The sequence below is a fragment of the Nicotiana tomentosiformis genome, chromosome 7, assembly GCF_000390325.3.
Source record: "Nicotiana tomentosiformis chromosome 7, ASM39032v3, whole genome shotgun sequence".
Classification (NCBI taxonomy): domain Eukaryota; kingdom Viridiplantae; phylum Streptophyta; class Magnoliopsida; order Solanales; family Solanaceae; genus Nicotiana; species Nicotiana tomentosiformis.
In genome coordinates, this window is record NC_090818.1 from 12,324,278 (window position 1) to 12,336,618 (window position 12,341).

Here is a 12,341-nt window from a genome sequence, read left to right on the forward strand (position 1 = left end):
ATATGACCCCTCAATTGTTGATCTTATATTATTTGAAACTAGTTAATTTCTTAAATGCTCATCCAAATATAAGGATTAAGGACATGCTTTTACTCTTTAAGTAGATTAAGATAGCCTTCTTGTAATTCAAAGTATCCTTTGAACGTCTCTTTTCCAATGATGAAATTGCTAAGCCATAAGCTATGAAGCAAACATGAAACAACAACTCCTGAACAATACAAACAAGAAATGAACATTCAAAAGTTTGGCTATTGTCTTCTTTGGACATCTGTGACTGAGTATGGGACAATAATAAACACTGCTATCAGACAAAAAAAAAACATTTATTTCCCCTTGAGGAAATGTTCCATTTCTAACTCACAATGAAGGTTATTTGGTTCTAAGTGTTATAAATCAAAGCCAGCTTTCTATGCTTTCTTACACTACTGAAACAAGTACTATACAATATAAAACTGCACAAGTAGTCACTGATCCCAGTGCTTAAAACAGCATCGTCGTCTCAGTCTCGTTCACAAGCAGGGAAATCCTGTTTTACTATCTTCCGGACATAAGATTTATAAGACCTTGGTTCCCATAGAAAGATCCAACATCCCAATCTTCTGTCGATGAAGAGAGTGTCATCAGCGCAACCACTATTGATCTCATACTTGGCCTTATTAGAGGATTTTCATGGGTGCAAGCTTTGGCAAGCTGCGCCATCTGTAATGGAGAAGACATGGACTTCTATAAGAAGCAAAAAGAAACAACTACCACTGTTATCAATGCATGTTTCGTTTAATCTTATACCTTGCGGACTGAATCAAGGGGATAGTCATTTCCAAGTCTTGGGTCAACCAGTTTGCGAAGGTCTTCATCAGGTTCTGGCTGATTAAGTACTTCTTCAAACTATGATCATCAGAAGGAAAAATAGGTATCAATATAAGGAAAAAGCAGGAGACAAGCAAAAGGAATGAAGAGCTTAGATATGGTCCTTTAAAGAAAGGTTCAGTTCAAGCCTGTGAAAGGGTTCGTGTAATCCGTATCATTGAGAAAAGAAAAATGCTAAACGAACTTACCAAACCAACAAGACCCTTTGATTCAGTAACAGATTCATTTGGCTTGACTATCGCTTCCTTGGCTGAAATAAGTTCATATAGGACAACACCAAAAGCATAGACATCAACTTTAGGAGAGACATCACCATATTGAGCATACCTGCAAAATAGCATTGCGCAAATCCATAACATAAGGCTGTAATGGCACTCAGAAAACGCATAAATTAAAAAACGCCAATTTAAGCTTTGAGCAAAACGTTCATAAAACGTGGTCTAAGTTAGAACTACGCTTTTCCCCAGTGACCAATATCTAAAAAAGATGAGGATAAAGTTACATTGTTATGCAAACAACTTCATTCCTACTTTTAAAGGCTGCACTATAAAATGGAAAGCACTTACTCCGGAGGCATGTATCCAAAAGTACCAACGAGTCGTGTTTGCAAAGATGAACTTCCAACTTCAGTCAGTTTTGTTAATCCAAAATCTGCAACCTACACCAGAGATGATTCACACAATTACAAAAGAATCTTCCTCAATGTACATACATAGAAAAAGGTTCTTTGAAAAACCTTTGCATGGAAGTTTTTGTCTATCAGAATATTTGCTGTTTTAATATCACGATGGATGTAAACTGGTACGGTGTGCTCATGTATGTACTCAAGACCTCTAGCTGAATCCAAAGCAATTTGAACCCTAGTAGACCATGGCAATGGGTCCCTTCCTGGAAATAAATTGACCAGATTGATTAAAAGTTCTTTAAGGAACTATCACAAACTAACGGAAAAGTGGTTAACTATGACATGTGATTTAGTTCACATTAAAACTACCTGTACCACGCAGATGTTGGCCTATGTGGCCATTCTCAACGTATTCATATACAAGGAAGAGGGAGCCTTCAACACAGTAGCCTATCAACCGCACCTGCACTCAATATCATTGGAAAGATAAGTCAAGCGTATATGAAAAGAAGGATTGCACCATATCATGAGTTTCAATGGACCATCAATTTAAGACTATTGAAGACCCTCGAACAAACTGCAAAACCCGTTAACAAGTGTAACCAATCAACTGGAATGTCTGAGATGGAGCAAACTTTCTGCACTTACTTCAGGATATCAAATCAAGAAAAGTGGATTTTAATCATCTCAATGTGGTATCATATCCTTCCTGAAGTGTGTCATGCCCCACATCAAAATAAGACCCCACTCATCACATCTATCAATTTATAATTAATCGACTTGTATTTAAGAATTTACTTTCCCAAGCACCCCTAGCTTTAGTGCTGTCCGCAGCACCCCTTTCTTTTGGTCCTTGTTTCTCTTCGGAGCGCTCTATGTGCACTTCAAGCAATTTATTTTGTTGTAAATGAATGACAGATGGTAATAACTAGATTACACTAAGTATAGGTTTCAAGGACCATTGCAAACATGAAGTACGTTCTGGGGCATTCACTTGACTTATGATCTATAATAGGATAGAGGTCTCAAGCAGCAAGACTGCCAAGTTAATGAAATCAATTGGCTTACATCATCTGTTTCAGTTTAGTCTATTGAATATATCGTTTTAGTATTGCACCCCCCCACCCCACCCCCACCTTTGGTTGGATGCCCTTCCACCAAATTATTCACATCACTAAGTGTCAAAGCAAGTTAAAACTTCTTAAGTTGCACTCAGTTGTCCTCTTCAAATAAAGCTTAGCCAAATTTTCGTGCTGACAAAGCACAACGCCAAAGAAGATTTCTGAGAAAAGATTCTCGTTCAAGTCCTTTGATCCTTCAATAGTAGTGCATAATATTACAGCTGTAGAACACTTGAAAATAAATAGAAATTATTAAAAACCTCCTACATTAATATTCTATGTAATGGAATCTGTTCTTTGTTCAGCTTTCTGCTCTTTTAAAAATGTCTTCTGGAGTGTGCTTTACGGTGGAAGTGAAGCCTGATCTACAATATATTTCTCTGAAAATGTCCTATTCATATATTATTTTTATACTTCATCATTTGCCTAGAATGATGCAGTATCACCATTAACACTGACAGTCGTTATCATTCACAAGTTTCTGCAAATTTATCAAGCAGCAGTCTGAAAGAGGGAAAACGGAGCTTTTTGGTTCCCTAACAACAAAACATAGCTTTTTGCTTCCCTATCAACTAAGGTTACAACTATGCTAATTGCCCATCATTAAGATATACCTAGCAGTATCACCTCGTGTGTGCTCATGCTGCATGCATAATTTTCGTTATGTTCAATAATTGCTCAGGAATATCATTAAGAATTGTCATTTAAGCCGTAAGATGACTATCTAAACTGATTATGTGAGCTGTTATGGCAACATCAAATGTGAAAGATGGGTTAAGCAACTTCTCATATGCAACAAGATGTGTCCTGAATTTGACATAGTAACAGCTAATACAACTAAATTAACAAAAAATCCCGATTAGTAAGTAAAACAAAAGTTTCATGACTAATCCTCAGAAGAGAATGAGAAGAGCATCAAAAAGGACATGCCTCCAGTGGTACGGAATTCAGTTTTTACCAGATTCAGATGATGAACATGTGTCAAGACCTTTAATTCAGCAAGAAACTCCCTTGTAGCTTCCATGTCCATTTTCTTAATAGCCGCTTTCTGAAATAGTTCACAGCAGCAAAAATATTGAGTATAAAGAGATTAAGTAGGTTTTATTTTATGGTTAAAATTTTACAAATAAGCATTACTAAAGAAAAATCTCGAGACATGCACCCACTGGAGAATGAAATCATGATTCAGTGTTGGCAGGATTAATATATATGCAAAGACGTGCATCCCATGATGAATGTCAATGCATCACTAGAACATCACAAGATGAGTAAGCTATTCATTTATTTGTAGAATGTTCATCTTCATTTGCCCTCCTTGCTCTTTGTTATTTCTGCTTTCTCTAGATTACTGTTTACCCACTTCATTAGATCAGAACTAAACAATTTCACTTCTTTCATAACATAATAAGTTATACCAAGAAGTAAGATTAAAGAACATCTCAAACCTCGCCTCTGAGCTCAGCATAGTAAACAGCACCAAAACCACCTTGTCCGATTTTGTTAGCAATGCTGAAGTCATTAGTTGCAGTAGCAAGCTCTTCATAAGTGAACTCAACAGATTTATCCACTGTTATGCCTGAAATCCCTGGAGAATTGCCATCAGCCAGGCGACCGGAATCTGCAGCTTTAACTGTCGTGCTGCCTTCTGGGCCTAAGCCAAACAAAATGTTAACATATAAGTCGACTAGCTAACATTGTTTTCTACCACTCCAATAGTTGTTGAAAGTTGACAGCATAAGTAAAGGAAATATTCAATTCCAGCAAATAAATCAACTACATTAAATTGGATTTTCAGCTTTAAACTGATCTATGCATAAGCATCTTAAGAAATACTGTACGTCAAATAAATGAATGTCGTAAGAATTAGAAAATAGGGATTGACACCTACCATGACTAGAGTGATGGAGGTGGTCTTCGGAAGAGAGCAGCGAAACCTTTTGTGCTTTCTTCCTATAACATCCTACGTAAACCAAACCAGCCAGCAGCAAGACTACTGCTATTGCTCCTACAGATATCCCAGCTATTGCTCCACCAGAAATACCTAATTATTTAGAAGTATAAAACGATAAGAGTAGGTAGCATAAAAGACTTCCTTTATTATCATGAATGGTCTGAGAAGGGATAACAAAGTAGTCAGCATTGAAGACAAGGAAAGGTCCAAACCACCTGTACTGCAAATAAGAGGGGAGAAACAATACAAATGGCAAAGGTCAGCAATGTGCTAGTGGGTGGAAGATCAATAAACAAGATGATCAGATTATAACATCAAATGTTAATGAGCTACCTTATTGGCAGTGGCGGAAAGTTCCCACTTTTATCTGCAAAATGAAAGAAATGATGGTTCAGACATTGTTTATACACTAAGAACATACAAAAAATGAAGAAATCATAGTAGTTACAAGCACTAAAACAACCAAGCCGTTGTACTTAAGGTGTTACCTCTCTCCAATTTTAGTTGGCCAACTTAGTCTATTCAGATATTGGAAAAAGAAAACATCAAAAGCATCATTACATAGACGTAGGTCAGCTATTTAAAATATTAATTCAATAATAAGTAAAACGTGTGAAGATGGAGTAATTTGTCAAAATATGCCATATTGAAGTTAAAAGTAATTTGAAGTATACCAGTTTCTTTTACTTTAAACTTCTGGCACTGAGAAATTTTAGCATCATATGAAACAGGTCAAGGAATTGGGATGGATTAAAGAGGGAAGATTGATCAAGTAAACTATGGTCTTTAAAGAGTATCAAAGATAGAAGCAAGCTCTTTTCGGACAATTTTCCAAGACACAAATTTGTATCAGGTTGATTTAATTCTCATAAACTCACTCTCTTTAGAGCACAGCAATATCCTGGCATTTATTGTATTCCATTTTTTCTCTACGAAGTACTAACAAGCAACATGCTTGCGCTGTAGTCCTGCTCCCCTCAGGTACCCGAATAAGAACCAAAAAGAAATAGAGATCCTGCAAGCACTTTTTTCTTTTTCTTTTTTCCTAGAAGAGGTTTTTTAGCATTCATTCTGAAGCCATTGTGAGCCATTATCAACCATAAACATCCTCAAAAGCATGACTCTGCTCTTACAAGCGTTTCTTCTTGTTTGGCGCGCGTAATGTTTGATTTTTAGAGAACCAAAGTGGTTCTGAATAATGTTTGAAAGGGCTAGTTTGCGTTTCCAAAAAGCAAGACCTCCAGTTAATTTACTATCAATTCACAAAATTAAAGAATATTCTACATTTATTTCATCCAATTCTCTTCGGGGGTAAATGCAACTCTTAATCTTCGACATTTGCATTCCATCTTGTATATATCTGCAGTCTGAAGAAATGATCCCAGGATGCAGATTGAAGAATTCTTAACCAGCTCAAAGAAGCCAAGCAACAGAAAACAGTTGCTCAATTGTGCTTCTGCTATTTGTGAATACTGACTTGCTCTTGCCGTTACAGCTCAGTGATAAACTCAGCTGGTATAGCTAGAATTTTGCTAATCAAAAGCATTTGCTAAATTTCATGGCGATTTTACATAACACTATTTCGCTTGCAAGACTATCACATTTTTTCTTTATTAGCAATAAGGCACTACTAGAAATATTCATGTGCTTTGAACCTATTTTGGTTCATGGATGTGGGAGCAACTTTAGAAATTAGAACCAAGGAAGACGACAATGCTGAAGTTCAATTGGTCCACTGTCACACAGTGCGTCATGCCAAAAAGGAAGAAAGGAAAAGGGTAATCATTCACAAGTTTGTACTAATGCTGCATGCTTAGTGCTACATCCCTGCGACCAGGTTCAGTTACTCATAAACAAATCAAAACGCATTCTAAAGGGTGCAATCTTCATCGATATTAAAACTATAAATTCCAATTTATAGTAAACAATAAACTTAAATTAAATATCACCCTTAAGCAAAACATTGTGCTTCCTAATTTAGTTCCCTCCTTAAAAGTGCATTTCCCCCATTTTGCCACAACACTGAAACATGAGCAAAAAAGTACTCGGACTTTAACCTTAAAGTTCTAAAGCATAGACATAAAATCTTTCTAACACGAAATAAAACAAACACATAAAAACCATCAAATTACATTAACACCTCACACAAGAAAAGACAAAAAAAGTATCTTAGTCATTACTCCATGTCACATTTTTGTTGCATACTTCCCTAAGAATGACACATTTCTATATTTAGGAACAACTCAACCTTAAATTCTCATTTTACACTTAACAAGATAGTCTATAGCTTGTTTTAGATCACAATGTTTATGCCTAGTCGAACACTTGACATAAAATGGGACAGAGGGAGTAAAAAATGGATCTTTACAGAAATAGCTGGACGGATTACTATTTAATTTTTCTATCCGGTATACATAGATTATACACTGATTATATACGTTTATACAAGGACAGATGTTACACGTTTGGGTCCCAATTCCAATACGACCCCCACGCTTCATTAGCCCATACCGCTCCCGAAAGGATTCCTATGAGGTTGATACGAGTCATTTGCTTTCTTAAATCATGTTCATATCATTTATTTGGGCGAGAATAAGACTGTGAGTAACTTGAAATATTTTCGTTAATTAATTCTTGAAGTAGTTAAAAAGTAAAAATTAAACTTTTAACACCGGCGACAGTCGTCTCCCTCAGCAACCAGTTCTTCAAAGTTTAAATATGTATTTGGTCGGAACCCGACAAGCATGTCACACGGATTTTTTTATGAGTTAAGGAGATTTGTTTGTGCATTAGTTAACTAACTTGTTTTCCTCTTCCAATTGAGTTATCAATGTTTTAATCCGTACCACATACTTATTTACTCTCCCTTGTACCGGATATTGCATGTCACATGGATTAGAAACAACAACCCAGTATAATCTCACTAGTGGGATCTGGGGAGGGTAGTGTGTAAGCAGACCTTACCCCTACCCTGGGGTAGAGAGGTTGTTTCCAAATGACCCTCGGCATCCTTCCCTCCAAGAACTCCCCACCTTGCTCTTGGGATGACTCGAATTCACAACCTCTTGGTTAGAAGTGGATTAGAAAATATTATATAAATATATCTGTTCCGAAAATTTTCCTTATCTCTAGTTCTCTATTTCTTTTTTATTGTTTATTTGATTGTGTCAATAAACCGCCCGATAATCGTTAATCCGCTGCCAATCTGTCCGATGTCTTATTGGTTGGCTAGCGGATTACTATATTTGTAAATCGATTACCGATAAGTCAAATCGTTAAGTGTAAATATCTGCCCGATCCGCTCGATAAGCACCCCTAGTGATAATAGTTGCTAATTTTACTTGCTTATACAGTCAAAACCTCTTTATAACAACCTCATTTATTCCGATATTTTTTGGCTGCTATATTGAAGTGTCGTTATAGAGGACATATATTATAACATAACATAAAAATAGATTCCGAGAATAACTTGGCTTTTATAATGAATGACTATTATATAAGGAAGATGTTATAGAAAGGGGAATGATTCAATTCCCGCCTAAAATTCACCTTTTCTCTTCCTCTCGTCATTCTACAATAAATGCCATTTATCTTTTTAATTTTAAAAGGGTAAATGTAAAGGGTGGAAATGTGCATTATCAAAAATATCAATACTGACCTCGTCCCGGTATAAATACAATTCCTTTCCCAGCACTGAAATTAGCTCCTGGATTATAACTCCGAATTAAATCTGCACTGACATTGGACGTGGAAACCAAGGCCGTCAAGTTATCCTCGGGCCTCAAAGGATACGTCACAAATAGCCCAAAATCTTCAGAAACATCTTTATTCCCACAATAGCAATTCACAACCACGTTTAAGGTAACATCATCTGGAATATTATTCTCAGGATGGCGATTAAACGTCTTCAACAAATCCACTGTCGTTAAATCCGAATAATTCGACGCAACCCGAGCATATGTATCTCCAGATTTAACCTTGTGCGGAAAAACATGGCCTAAGAACTCACCATCCAAACAATCACAACTGAAGGGTATGTTAATTCTTGTCCCTGCTATAACACTGTCCTGATTAGGTATGTTATTGTTGTAGTCCATGATTTCTTGTCTACTAGAAACGGAGAATAACTGTGATATGTGAGTAAGATTTGTCCCCCGCCAAACGTAGAATGAACCTAAAGCTAAATCGCACCCTTTATTGCAACTGGACTCAACTGGTATAGAATTGGAGGATAAGTAAACTGTGATAAGGATAATTCCTAAGCTTAAAAAACTTCTTTGTCTGGATTCAAACATCTTTCATGAGAAAAACATTAATATTTCAGAAATGGCTACACAAAAATGTATTCTGGGGAATTTTAGCTGGGTTTTTGGAGGAAGCGTTGACTGTGTTTTGATAAAAGTTAGATTGAAAATTACTTTAAAAAAGTTGAATGATTGAATTGGTCTGTTGTTAACATTCTGGATTGTATTAAACTATTATTTTCCGTTCGGCTTTAATATTTGGTAATATTTTAATGAAACGATATTGTCGTTGCCGCAGCTGTCAGGAATTTAAAGAAAGCCGTGTTCTAGCTGCTTTTGACTTATTCGTATGGTTTTGGGAGATAGTCTTCTATGGCGGCCTTCTATAGCGTTTACTGTTGGCACATTCTCAACCGTTAGATTGATAGAAATTTGAATCGAAGCCATTTATAAAGAAGGTCGTTAACACCAATTCAAGTTTGACCAAAGTCAAATTTTACTACGAAAAATTTTCTACGTACTACTATTATGTAGTTTTTGTTATTGTCTGATATTTCATTTGAGCAAAAAAAATATTTTTTTTATATAAATATTTTTATACTAAAAGATCGAATTAGAGTAGATATATAACATCTCAATCTTTAATACTTTTATAGTTCACCTGCTTATCAGCTTATGAATTTTTGTTGAATGATTAACAAAATGGTTAATAAATAAAATGAATAAGCTCTTTAAAATAACAAGTTTCCGTATAGAATGTCGTAGTTAACTATTAAATTAATACATACAATATGTTCATATTATGTTCGTTTACAAAATACGCCCTCCGATATGTCGAATGGGGTCATATTTACTTTTGTTTTCATTTCTATACCTATTACCATGATTATTCTCCAAATCAAAGAGTACTAACACAAGTCAATTAATATTATTACTAGGTTTTTAAGAATATAAAGAAATTAAAGAAGAAAAGATCAAGAACTAGTCCTTGTACGTATTTATTTATTTATTTATTTGTCTCTTTAATGACATTTTTTCAAAGTCCTCTAGTTTGAATTTCCAGGTCTAATATATTCTAGATGTTGCCTTTATTTTGAATTTAATTACAGGTTCAAGTTATTCATTTTATGGAAAATTTATAAATATAATCAACCTCATTAAAGTCCTCTTCGGCCTAATTTTTGGAGCTATATATTTGTCAATCGTCTGGCCTTGAGCTAGTACGTTTGTACAAGTCTCTTCCTCCTCCTTCTTCTTTCTTTTTTTTTTTTTTGGGTGGCGAAGACGAACGACAGAGCACAATTTTTGTTAACATTAAAAAACTTACAAAATGAGAAAATCTTTCAAAGATATCCTATTTTCAGTGTACACACCAGGAGAATACCCAAAAGAAAAGGAAAAATAAACTCCTTGATACTATTGCTTATTTTACTTGTCCATCACCAAATTGTTGGAATTATTATGTGATATGTGAACTTAACATAATTTGATTAATTTTTATAAGTTAGGGTAAATAATTGTTGAATTTTCTGTTTTATCTTCATCACTTTATGTATCGACGTAGACTGCAGCGGAGGATCCAGAATTTAGATTCTATGTGTTCAACTTTTAAGATTGAACCCATTATATTTTTAAAGTTATGGGTTCAGACCTACCATTTATTGCAATTTTAATAAATTTTTATACACAAATTTATACGTCAAAGATACTGGGTTCCGTTGAACCCGGCGGCCAAACTCTAGATCCGCCCGTAATTCCAGGCACTATAAATAGGATAGTTTCGTGATGGGGAGGTCCATTAGGTCTGACCGTTCTTAATTATAAATAGGATGGTTTTACCTTCTAATCTCGATATCGTTATGTTTTTAGGGTATCAATTACCTTCCACAAATATCATTGTTCATAATGCCACAATATAAATTACGAAGATGAAGTTGTGAGGTAACTATCATTTGAATTGCACGGTGTATGGATCAAAATCTACCTTTAGAATATAAGTCAAAATGATATGAGTAAAACATCTCCAGGTCGTCATAGGTCGAAGTGATCTAATTACCAATGAAAGTTGTGGTCGAGGAGTCAGCAAAGATCGAAGACCCTGGAGTCGTCAATAATCGATAACAGAGTTATAATGACTAGCTTTAAGATAGGACCTGAAGGAGAATATTCTAGTGGATATTCTCTGCATTTGTACTATTAGGGTTTCTGGAAACATGTTCCCTACAAAAAGAAAGAGACACAATGATAGGGGACATGTGATATTAATTTTGTAAAAGACACTTTTGACTTGAGAAAGAGAAAATCCGGTTTCAATCATAAGCACACAAAAACAACATTTTTCCCAAGATCCTTGCCTACACTTTTTCACTGGATCTGAGAATATCTCGGGCACTCAAAGATTTATTCATCATTCTCGACTGTCAGAGAGAATATTCAATACTTCCATCTTGTCTAGGATGACTTTTTTGCATTTATTTACATAAATGTCATTTATTATTGTTCGTCAATATTCAATGTTGCATTACTTCTATATTTATTCTTGGTTGTTGGCTATTGCATGCGATCATATTTGTTGGAACAAATTTGCGCATCATTCGTTACACTATTGGGAGTTTCTTTTTAGAATATTATTGCTAACAAAAATTAACCTTCATTAATATAAATTTAATTAGTTAAATCAAGATCTCCATTTTTGGTCAAATAATTTGGCACCATCTGTGGGGATTTCTTTGTTAATTTTATAGTTTCCTTCAGATCCGTAACTAACGCAAGTCACTAACTGCGCAAACCCCAAAGATCTTCTTCTCTCTTTGTACGTACATAAATCAACATAGCAGGTAACCAAGGAGAGAAGACGAGAATAATAAGTGATCTCCCCAGCAACCTTATGAATATTATCAACGAAAGCTGCAAAACAGTAGGCGAGGACGTGACGTCCAACGCTTCCCTAAGGCGCGAGAGGTCTCCTCCCCCCACTGCAGCATAACAAAACCTAGTGGAAAAGGGGCCTCCACGTCCGTAGAAGAATTGACGCCTCCAGCTGTGAAAAAACTCCTCGAAGCATGGCTGACCGACACGCTGGTGAGCGTCCTCAACAGACCCTCTCCAGGCATGACTACAAAAATCGCAAGAGTTTGCACGATACAACAAACGGACAAGTAGTGCAACCGACCAAGCTCGCCGACGACAAGTATAACCCACAATATTACTAACAGTGCAGATGACAACGCCCTCGCTTTCGTTCTAAAGAGGATGGAAGAAATGGAGAATGAAAACAAAGCACTCCGAGATCAGATGAAAGAACACCAAGAATGAATCAGCAAGATATCGGGCGCTCCTAAGTTGTTGCCAAAATGGGACGCCGGCAGGTTCGTAGAGCAGTCGTACAACGATAATGCAGCCCTGCATGGCATACCAAAGACCTTCAAAATGCTGCCTTACCTTAGGATATACGACGAAATGACCGATCCTGAGGATCATGTGACCCATTATGTCACCGCCGTGAAAGGCAACGACCTCGCAAAGGAACAATT

General features: G+C 36.0%; 1 long non-coding RNA gene and 1 pseudogene across 1 annotated transcript; one reads left to right on the forward strand and one right to left on the reverse strand.

The window, feature by feature from the left end:
- Positions 1-209: 209 nt before the first annotated feature.
- LOC104096447 (lysM domain receptor-like kinase 3) lies at positions 210-9,032 on the reverse strand (annotated as a pseudogene).
- Positions 9,033-10,676: 1,644 nt separating this feature from the next.
- On the forward strand, positions 10,677-11,127 carry LOC117276803 (uncharacterized). The gene is made up of 2 exons (XR_004507072.2): positions 10,677-10,749; positions 10,836-11,127. It is a non-coding gene; the product is annotated as an uncharacterized lncRNA (long non-coding RNA).
- The last annotated feature ends 1,214 nt before the right edge of the window (positions 11,128-12,341 follow it).